Below are 12,210 nucleotides of genomic sequence, written 5' to 3'. Positions count from 1 at the left end.
TCCTAAGTTATCCATGAAGCAAGAATAAGGTTTGAGGGCTTTCTGCAAACCCAACTTTGTGCACGCCATCAGGTCTGCGTCATCCGCACAAACGAGTGCAACTATCAGGCGTTTACCGACATGGAGGGATCCTGCGCCGCTCCTTCAAGCTCCAGCTCTAAAGCAATGGTTTATAGGGTAAAAAGGAACGGTGCAAGGACACACCCCTGTCTCACCCCCCTGTCTACGGCAAAGGGCACGGTGCATTCGCCATTTGTACCGTAACACACCTTAGCTGAGGCCCCATAATATAATTGCTTTAGGAATTGAATTAGAACCGGGTCAATCTTCATGTTTTGTAGTATACTCCATAATTTACTATGTATTACGCAGTCGAAAGCAGCAGTTAAATCTGCAAATGCTACGTGTATTTTTCTATGAGGATGTTTAGGTTCAGGACTTGCTCATTTGTCCCCAACCCCTGTCTGAAGCCCTATTGTACATCACTGATTATGTTATTTTTTCCGGCCCAAGATTATAGTTTATTCAGAGCCACTTCACCCATGACCTTCATTAGGGAGTCTAGTAGAGATATTGGGCGATAGCATGCCGGGTTATCACGTTCTTTTTTAAATATAGAGATGATTACTGACTCAGACCAAGTTAGTGGGAAGCCCTCGGCACAGCTGGCATGTAGGACCCTAGTTATCAGGGGTGACCATCGGGATTGAATGGATTTAAATAAATCAATAGGTAACCCATCAGGGCCTGGCGCCTTGCCTCCCTTGCATTTAAGGCCTCTAACACATCATCATGGGAAAACTGGAATTCCATAGGTTTAAAGCACATTGAAGTTTCCTCCTGGTTGGGTGAAAGACCCTGGGGGGATTCCTCTTGTATCCTGGTACTATACACATTAGAGAAGAAATCCAACCATGCCTTTTCATCTATTGCGACCGCAATTGTTGCAGCATCATTTATTTTAAAAAAAAGGTCCATTGACTGCCCGCCAGAATAGGGAACAGTCTTTGCTCAATGATACTTCGTGTAGTGACTCCAATGCTTGAATTTTTAACTCCTTCTTTCTATTGTTACGCGCTAAGTTGTAAAGCTTCTGACATGCTCTAATTTCTTCTTGTTCCCTTGGTAACCTAAGAATAGCCTCTTTTAATCGGGAATATGCCTTAGTGCATTTGATGTAAACCAACCATTATTCTGGTTTTGGATATTTTTAATTTTATTTACACCACTAAGGAGATTTTGGGTGACTGAGGTAATCTCCACGAAAGCATTTAAAATCTATTTGTGGGTGGAGTCTTCCTGCAGACAGATTACGATAGGGTCATAGGCCTTTGTTATGATTTGTTTATTCAACTGCTCGGGGTCACAGTTCACCCATCGCAAAGTGTAACCATTTTGACTGGAAAGGTGAACATCTTTAGTCCGAATAAATCTATTTATTCCTTTCTCAGCGATGGTATCTGGGCATACTATGTCAATACTTTGCGGAAGATGATCACTTATAACATTTGAGTGGGTTTTAAAATTTGGTACCCAGTTTGCGTTACAGTTAGGAACTGTAATAAAATCTATTATAGATTGGCAACCTCTGCCTATAAAAGTATAAATAAAATCCACTCTAGGTGAGCATAATTGGTTTGCCAAACCAAGATCGTGGGGGAACATAAATTCATTTAACTTTTCGTCCATTTCTGAATGATCAAAATCAATTAGTGGATCGTCTTTTACTGACATCAAGCCACATACCCCAAAGTCTGACATAAGTTAACATTAAGGTCCCCTCCCCAGATAATGATCATATTGAAGTCAATTGGGGAGCTCAGTTTGTTAATATCTTCGCTAAGTTGTTTGAAGATATCCCCCAAATTTTCTTTCTCTATATTACTATAGAAATTAATTATATTTAACATGCATTTGTGTTCCATATTCATAGATACTATCTGGTAATAATTGGTATCTTTTGTGAAAACAATCTTTTGCACCACCAGTACTCGAGTTACCTCACCCACTGAAGCCACGTGCATAGGTGTCTTTTGGTGTCGGGAATCGCCGTTGTTTTCAATGGTGATCTGCTGCAAAGTGCTGCAGCTGTCAAAGTGGAAAGTGTCCAATCCAAGCCTGGATCAGAGATGAGAAGAACCTGAAAGCAGAGGGGACATAGTCTGGGCCACTTGCCAGTGACCAGGGGCACGATAGTCGAATGCCCACCGATGTTGGGTGATTTCAGGTTGAAGAGGTGAAGCTTGACTCTGCAGCCACAAGGACCAGGAGGTGTTGATGACAACCAGGAACTGGATTCGAGCTGTCCCACAAAGGATGTCAAGTGCTGCATTATTTATCTGTAGACTATCGCTTATTTGGTCTTATTTGTTTGTGTCTTGTTTGGATATATAGGTTTTTGACATTATATCGACTACATTTCGTAATAGTGAAGTTGAGTAGTCTGAACGGAATGGAATGGGGACATTGAAATAATGATATGATACTTGGGTAAGAACCATTAGTAATCACTATTAGGAAAGTAAATACTAGACTCATGGATGAAAAAATGAACAGTACAATTTCTTATTTTACAGTGCCCCATAATAATGAGACACATGGATGTTGTGGGTGAGTTGAGGCTCCTTTCACTCTTTCGTTTTACAGGTGTACATACAACTTTTATGTCGCCTAATATAATTTTGAATCGATGATCTATAATTACCGCATTATGAATAATAGCTACCTACCCATAACATATATTATGGGAAACCGTGAAGATTTTATCGAATTGATAAGTGGACTTAATATTTAGCGATGCTGTATAATAATGTGGTAACTTGTTTTTTAGGACGGTTTTTGATTTAGAGAGTGGTACACCATACATGAAGATACACTTATATTCATGTTCCACGTAGGTGAGTGAGACCTATATACTTTATTCTGGGTAACGCAACCAGCAAGCGTACTCTATTGGTTCAACCTTAGTTTGATACACAGTTTCTGGTTAACACTATGGACGTATACATTTATAATTTGAATAGTAGGGTTTTTTATTATGAAAAAGCTTCTGATGCGAACTTAAGGAGTTGTTGACAACATGATTGTGAGTGGTAATTATAATGTCTGGTTTTTACTTAGACTTTTGCCAAGGTAACATAGAGAGGAGGTCGAACTTACAGGAGAGGATAATTATTTTTCAGGTGAATATTGGTAACTACCTCCTGTTGTGATGTTACTGGGTTATAAGGTAGTCACAGAACTTTGAATTCCTCTATTGACTTAGGTTCTTTGTGGGATATTTTCGCTCTATAAATTCTCACGTATAATGCCTACATGTTAGTTTGCACACAATAATGATTCCTGGAGGTGGAGGGGACTATACTTATCTCTCCTAAACTTTATGATTTAAAGCATTCTAATGTTGGGCAATATATATTCTTGTTACAGCCCTGAGGAAGTCTGGGTGTGATATTTACACACGACGAAACACGTGTTGGCAACAATATTATCCTCACTGGAATTGATGTATTGAAGATTTATAACTGGAATTTTGGAATTTACATGGAACTTTGAATAAATCTTTGAAGAGGACCAAGAGACATTTACTTTGTCAGAATTGACATGCAACCATTGTATTTTGTGGACTGCTGAATAATTTGGAATACATGAACAGTTTTTTGATACACTTGATTTAAATATATAGTTGAGTGCTCAGAGGTATATTAAACTATTCATTTCTGTTTGTAACGGAAAATTTGGGGTGTTGGGTACACGCCCCTCCTCTAGATGCACCACATTTAGATATAGTATAGAACATATATTATCCCCGATATATAGTGAGGAGCGCCCTGAGATTGTTAGTATCCCACTCTTCAAGTGCTGCAGAGTCGGTGACTGGATTGGACCCAACAAGCCTTGGCAACTGCAACCCACACAGAAAGTGAAGAAATGCTTCGGTGTGGACCAGCAAGGTCCGAGGGACTCACCAAGTGGTGGAGAGTCAGGACACGTCTGGAGCAACCAGGAAAACTCAATTAAAGTAAAAGTTACCTTCTCTGGGACCCACCAGTCAATGGACCAGGGATCGCAAAGGTACCTCAAGCTGAAATGCAAAGAGCAGGCTCACTGAACACTCATTGATTGTAGGCACACAATCTTTGATGCAAAAGGTGCTCGGGGTCTGGGCTACAAGTAACTCAGTGCACAACCTCAAGAGTCGTTGGGAAGCTGATACACTTGCAAATGTGTGCGGTGTCCATGGGTTTCTGGTTCCACCATACCCACAAGGGCTATGGGTCTCATCTTTCCTGGGGACTTAGTTCGGCCTTGGGGAAGTCTGGAAATCTAACTCTGGTGTTGCAAAGTTTTCAAAATCCTGCGGGATGCAGACAAGTCAGGTGTGCCTTAGGTGCCTGCCAAGCAGGGGAGTAACTCCTTTACTCCAAGGGAGATTCTTAAGTCATGTAGATCATTGAAGTTCCAGGATATCTGTACCAGAGATTCATATACCCAAAGAAGGGGTTGGACATACTCTGGGGTCCGACCTATGGGAGGGTTTGGGAAGAGGGGCTGCTACACCCATTCCCTTTGTCCAGTTTTTCACCAGAGCAGAGCAACCGGTTTGAGCTGGGCTATGCCCAGGGACACCAAATGTGACTACAAAGCAGTCTCAGAGTGCACCCACCCAGCCCCAATACACTAAAGCCTGTCTGGGAGGTGGTTACACCTCCCTGTGACAAGAACCCTATTGTCCAGGAATCCCCTGCCAGAGGTTTGTCCAGCAGCAGGAGGCCAGACTTATGTCTTTGGCTGTAACATCCATTTTGTGATGCCAGGGCGCTTTTAAACTGTTACCGGGTTTATGGTGTGGGCATATCTCTCCCTATGTAAGGGTGGAATTCTACCCCTGCTGCCAGGACTGGCGGGTGGTAGGATTCCAAAGTGTTTGCCATCAAACACGACATGTTTTGGTGCAGCCATTCCAAGGTTAGCATTTACTGCGAGATTGTAACACACTTAAGAGTAAATGGTCGGGCTGCATCACAGAACAGCCCCAGAGAATAGGTTACGTAAGCCACAGAGGGGCCCGCTCATGCATGAGCACCCTCTCACAAGAAACTAAGCACCCTGCCATCAGGATTGATAAGGCTTGCCATAGGGGTGACTGATAGGTTTCTATGTGCAGTGATTTAAGGTAGATATAGGTAACCTATATCTTAGTAAGGGGTGGTTGCACCACCTTACCCAGGGTGCAGTAGCAGTCCTGTGGTGTCATTTCGGAAGGCTTCCCATGAGTGGCATAATACATGCTGGTAGGTCTCTGGGGTACCTATGCCCTTAGTACCTAGTGTACCGTATACTAGGGACTCACAAAGGTACCCCAGTAACTAAACTGGAGTGTACCTATAGCACATGGAATCAACTTAGAGAGGAAGCAGCTAGGCTGGGATCCTGAATAGCAGGGCCTCAGCCAGACTAAAGTCGAAAAACAGTGAAACATCAGCAAAAAGTGGGGGTAACCATAAGAGCAGATCCTACTCTCCTACAATACCTGTTTGTTCTCCAGTCCTTTAGATCACAGCATGGTGTGTCTGTGCTCTGCTTGTGCTCACTGGCCTGTCTTTGGTCGTGTTCGAGTGGGGCCGGGAGGGACCATGTGCCCCTTACTCCGAAGTGGCCAGCCAACTGCGCAAATCAACAGCACTGCACACTTGGCTTGACAATGTGTGGTCTTATCTTGCACAGACAGTCCTCAACAGGTCGTACTTTTGCATGTCAAATATGAAAAGCACCATAGATATTATTTCCACGTGCCTCGTAGCTATACCTACCCCTGTTGATCTGCTACTGCAGACATTCAATGTAACAAATCCAGTTGAGTTTTGACGATTTTGTCCAGAAAATACTGATGATGATTGGAAAAATCTAACACAAGTGATAATGTTCAACATCTCTGAAGGCGACATTAGCTACAATCTAACTTGTGATCCCATTACCATTGGTAAATGTGCTCAAATACGACTTGAAGGACCACATTCTAAGATGTCATGTGATCAACAAACTATGCAAAAAACAAAATGAAAGCAGCTGCAAAAATATGCAAAACCACATGATATGCAAAAATGTAGTATCTGCTGCCAGTCATTTCAGGCATGTCAGATTGCCTGTAGGATGGTTATTCTCATGTGATAATGTTACATAAAAGTATATTCCCGCAAATATCACAGGTGAACCATGTGCCTTCACTAGATTAGGCCTCATGATGTTCCCGTTAGATCCATCATCAGATGTTCGGAATGCCAGAGAAGCTGTTCAACTCAATGAACATTGTGATTCTGAATTCCAGGCCTAACCATTTATTATTCTAGGGCTGTTAGTGAATTAGCATGTTTGATGGTGAAAAATATTAATCATACGTCCGTTGCTTTAGCAGAATTTTTATTAGATGTGCGAGGGGCAAGAAAAGCTATATTACAGAACAGAGCCTCAATTGATTATTTAGTCTTAAACATGATCATGGATGTTCAGACTTTGAGGGAATGTGTTGCTTTAATCTTTCAGATTATTCTAAGTCAATTCTATCGCACATTGACGCTTTACGCAAGTTAGCTAAAGATGTCAAGCAGGTTGTAGAAAAAGGGTGGTGGGATTGGTTGTTTGGGTTGCTGCCGGATTTTGGTAAACTTCAATCTGTGCTAGGTGGGATAGCATTAGCAATATGTATCTTGATATCATTATGTTGTTGTTTCCAGTGTATGCCTACTCTCTTGACTATGCTTCGACCTAAAGCAGTTGATCTCAGACCACTATATTATGAGAGCCAATGGTCAAAGGGTGGAATGTAGTGATATTGAGTGATATATTGACCATTGGCTCCATTTGGCATAATTGACTCAATTTTCTGTGCTGATTCCATTTTGTGCATCAGACTCCATTTTCTGTGCTCGCACATAGCTGCAAAGTGGGGAGGGCATACTCTTCACTTGTTTTTCGTTCCTCACCGATCAGAGTGAGTGAAACATGTTGTGTGGGATGAGTGCTTGGTACCTTTCAGGGGAATGTGTGGAATGTACAGCTCTGTCTCAGAGTTAAAATATGGGAGCCCGGCCAGCCTCCGTCCTGACCTTGACACATACCAGTACGGCCAGCTCGGTTTTTTTGCAATAGAAGGGGGCGAGGTTTCTAGAATCTTTGCCTCACGTTGAGTAAAGGTATTAAGGCTGGGGACCTTCGGGGTGCAGTTAGAAGCTCACCACAGAATAGACATATTGCTGTGGAAGTGACAGAACTTGAGTCCCAATTGAACTCCTTCCTGGGCTGTCAAAGGGCTTCCCCAGCTTGAGTTGGCAAGGATGTTGCATGATCGATCTGTTCCTTACTTTAAGTACATAATTTCTACGTTTCTTTGCTCTTTGCTACATGTATATACGCTGCATTATATTCTGTTTTTACCCTTGAATGACTTGATAATTGGGAGTCTGTATGAACTGATTTATATTTTGCCTTCCTTTCTAAACTATTGAATTAATAAACATGTGCATTTCACTTTAAATGCACCTACATTTGTCTTCTTGCCTCACCTCAAGAGAGTGCTGGGTCTTGTTTTATTGCCTCGTCTTTTGGGAGTGCTGTTCAACGTGCTGTTTAAAGGTGCAGTAGTGCATTTGCCCCCTCTTGGGATTGCAGGGTCCAGGTGTGTCCTATTGTTTTACTACAAACATTAACAAGTTGGAATTTACGATCTTTAAATTTATGAGAAATTTAAGGCTCAGACATTTCTTCAGGAACATAGTACCACCTACAGAAGAACAAGAACAACCTCTTTACAAGGAATTCAATCCCCACAGCATCTAATCTGCACCACTTTCACACAAGGTGTTAGATACTTTTGAATTGTTGATTAAAAAGGATGTGGCAGCACTGAATCTACAACCAACAACTCATTCCAATTTAACCAAGAACAAATTCAGAATCATTCAAGAGCTGTCTAATAATCAAAAAAATAATGTTTCAACTGGCAGACAAAGGAGGAGCTTTGGTGGTCATGAACAGAAGTTTTTCTTCAAGGAAAGTCCAAGAACAGGTTACGGATTCAGCAGTATATTCACAATTAGACATGGATCCCACGATGGAAATAATGAAGACAGTAAACGTAGTCTTGGAAAAAGCAGAAGAAATGGAATGTATTTCATCAAACACACAGAGCTTTTTAACTGTTCAACATCCCAGACATCCCCGATTGTACATGCCTCTGAAAGTGCATAAGAACTTATTTGATCGTCCATTCAGACCAATAGTGTCAGGGTGCATTTCCCTGTTTTAGCCTTTGGACAAATACATGGACTTTTTTTTGCAAGCGTTTGTACAATCATGGAAATCGTATATAAAGGATACTACACATATCTTATAACTCACAGAGGACCTTGATTGTGGAGCACACAAACACCGGATACTTTTGATGTTACAGCATTGTATACTTCATTTCCTTTATATGAAGGGATTGAAGCTTGTGAATGGGTGTTGTTACAACAGCCAGTCATTAAAGCCAACAAGGTCTTCATCTTGTAAATACTGCAGTTTTCATTACTGTATAGTGATTTCATGTGGAACAATGAATTCTATCTTCAGCTCAGCGGTACATCTATAGGCTTTTTAGGATTGCCGGCGTACGTTAATATTTTCATGGCAAGGTTTGAACAAGATTGGATTTTTACGGACCCAAACTGGAGCTCCAACTTGTTTTTTTATTGACGGTTTAAAGTCGATAATTTCTTAATATGGAATGCTACCCAAGAGAAATTGGAGAATAAAATCAAGGAACTTAATCAGAAAAACCCAACAATCCAATTCACCCATAACACCAGGATCAACAGTATACCCTTTTTATGCATTTTTATTGCTCAATATCATCTACATATCCAGCTTGTTTTTCTACCATTTTGAAGCACTAAGATCACACTTATAAGCGGTGCATGAATTAAATTTCATTAGAAGCGGGGCTTTTTTCACCATGTTGATTTTGAACACACCAATGTTATTTATTTTCACATCAACAGCACATGCTAGTCTAGGTATCACTAGTACATGGCTTCAGCTTATTCAGTTAGACAATGCACACCTTATGGATTCTTCTACAAAGTGGACACAGTTTTGAAAGTAAATTCAGGCAGAATCTGCACCTTTAATCTCACAATCAGTAACTACCTTGTGCTTTATTTTGGGGGTCACTTTACAGCAAGTCTCTCTGACCGTGAGATGTTTTAAATACAACAGGTTAGAAGTTAGGCATTTAGGGCCAGATGTAGGTAAATCATATTTACCGACTCTGAAATACCGAATTTTATAGTCGGTAAATATGAAGGAGGGAGATGTAGGTATTTCCAGATGTGGAAATACCGAATCGTTAGAATTCGGTATTTACCGATTCGGTAATTACCGAATCGGTATTCCCTATTGATTCCTATGGGCTGTGAAGCCCATAGGAATGAATGGGAAATACCGATTCGGTAATTACCGAATCGGTAAATACCGACTTTTGCAAGGGTGCAGGGGGTGTCACTTTGACACCTTCTGGCACCCCAAAAATAGGCATTTGCGCCATGTGGCACACAGACATGCCCTAAGGGCATGTCTGTCTGTCACATGGCTAGGCGTGCATGCACACAAGTGCATGCACACCTGAATTCGGTATTTTAACACAGAATTGGATTGGGTGTTAAAATACTGAATTTGTAGGGCCTTTGGGACTCAGAAGAGTCCCACCTACATCTGAGATTTACCGAATCGGTAAAAATACCGATTCGGTATTTTACAGAATCGGTAAATTTACCGATTCGGTAAATTTACTGATTCTGTAAAATAATGCCCCTACATACCATTTCTGAAATACCGGTTGGTAACGGCCGAAAATACCGATTTTCGGTCATTACCGACCGACCTACATCTGGCCCTTAGTCATTTCCACTTAACTTAAGTCATTGAAAAACTATTTATGCCCATTTTTTCGGGGGCATTCCAAAAATGGCGTCAAGATTCTGTGTAGAATGGATGACTGTGTTTGACTAGCCCTGTTTTCACTTCCATTTTCCGGAAACACTATTTTTCCTGCGGTTCTAGGTGGTTACCGGTCACAACTTGTGTTTCTACGTACGCAGACTGTGTCAGTATCACATGAAGGTAAGAATTTCTGTGATGCTCCTCAATATTTAGCAGACATGCTACCAGCCCAGTCCTGCATTTTTCCATTTACCTTTCCCTTTTTTATTGGAAGTTCTTTGAAGAATATTGTGCATTTTTTCACAAGGACTTAATTGAATCCTTTAAGGCAGTGGTCGCTACGTAACTGAGCACTCAAATTTACCCATTTCTTACCTGCAGTCAGATTGCATAGTCTTGCTTATTAATAGCGATTTTTCTATAATGGTTATTCCACAGGCTACGTTCCTCATCTTCTTAGTCATGAAGATTAGTATTGAGCTTCTCTATTTTAGTAAGTTGGCAATTTACAGCACTTTACTTTTGGCTTTGGCACACATCTACCTCTCTTTTGTATCAGCATGCTGAGAAATTATATCATTTACAGGAAACCTTTTCTTGTTTCCTCTTTCCATTTACATTTTTGTCGAGTTTTATGACAATCCACATCTTGACTAAGGGCTAGATGTATCAAGATACACTTTTGCGAATCTCAAATAGCGATTTTTAAGGAATCGCTATTTGAGAATTGAAAAATGGTATGTATGTAGAAATTCGCTATTTTTTTGCAATTTCTTAAAATTCCTTAATTGCGATTAGCAAATTGCTAATCGCAATTAAGGAATAATTTCCTATTCATTTCTATGGGCCAGGAGGCCCATAGGAATGAATGTGAAATTATTCTCAATTTGCGATTCGCAATTTGCTATTCGCAAAATGAGAATAATTTCAAGGGTGCAGGGTGTCCAAGGGACACCCTGTTGCACCCCTGAAATAAGCATGGGTGCACATACATGCCCTAAGGGCATGTATGTGCATCACATGGCACTTTGAAAAATGCGAAAATTGGCATTTTTCAAGAAATTTTCAAATTACCACCAACTTGAAGTTGGTGGTAATTTGCGATTCCTTAGGGACAATTAGCAATTTTTTTTGCATCATACATTGCATTTAAGGAATCGCAAAATTTGCGATTCCTTACATGCAATCGCAAAATAAGGAATAGCAAATTTGCGATTCCTTATTTTGCACTGAAATTTGCTACATACATACTATTTTGCTCAAATGAGTTCGGAGTTTGCGAACCCATTTGAGCTTCATACATCGGGCCCTTAGTGTCTAGGCGTTGCACCTTATGTTTAATCCTAGCATGAACAGCCCAATAATTTACCACACTTCTGATAGCATGAATTAGTAGATATCACCTGCTCTAAGGTGGCAGCATTACTTTTCACAGCATCATTGTGGGCGAGGTTTCGCGGTTGGTCATGTATCCCATAAAGGTTTGAGCAAGAAGCTGAGATTCACCTTGTCAGATATTCGTCATCAGTGTATTTATATAGGGGGGCGTGGCTTACGCGCCGGCGTGTGATGGCGCTGCCCGGCTGAGCTCCGTGACAACGCGGGAGTAATTCTTGGATATCTGCTTCTATTCCTTCTACGGACATCGGGAAAAGCTGTCCACGCACGGCGGAACATGGTCCGCGTGCTTTGCGAGCGATAGCGGCGTTTGAAAATGCCGTTTTGACATCTTTCTCAGCTGCAGCTTCTGGTTTCCATTCACGGACGCGAGCGGCCGCCATTTTGTGCCGTCGCACTCGCGTTCCGTTTTTTCTGGCGGTTCCAGCAATATCCCTGCTCATATATTGCTGCCACAGGTCGCATTCAGACAAGGTATGTCCTAACTATTGCGCATCATGTCTCCTCTGCATTTTTATGACCCTTGGCACCAAAGTTCTCCTCAGCGTCTCTATTGCTATTAGCTCTACCTCCCGGCGGCCATTTTGAGGTCATACCTGCGCACTTCAGATGCACCTTCGTTTCTGTCACCGCTAACATCCCGCTGCTCACGAAGTGACCCTCACATTTCCATTCCTCATGGACGCTATGCTGCTGTCTTCTACAATGTATTCCTAGTTGGCTTTTTGGCTGTGAATTTCTGCTTTTTGCTGCCTCTTGACACCTGTCGAATGCATTAAAATTGGTGCTTCTCCAGTGCTGCCTGTTACCCCGCCCACGACCTCCTTTACCAAG

Source organism: Lissotriton vulgaris, chromosome 12 (genome assembly GCF_964263255.1).
Source record: "Lissotriton vulgaris chromosome 12, aLisVul1.2, whole genome shotgun sequence".
In the NCBI taxonomy this organism is placed as follows: Eukaryota; Metazoa; Chordata; class Amphibia; order Caudata; family Salamandridae; genus Lissotriton; species Lissotriton vulgaris.
Note: the sequence above shows the minus strand (reverse complement) of the source record.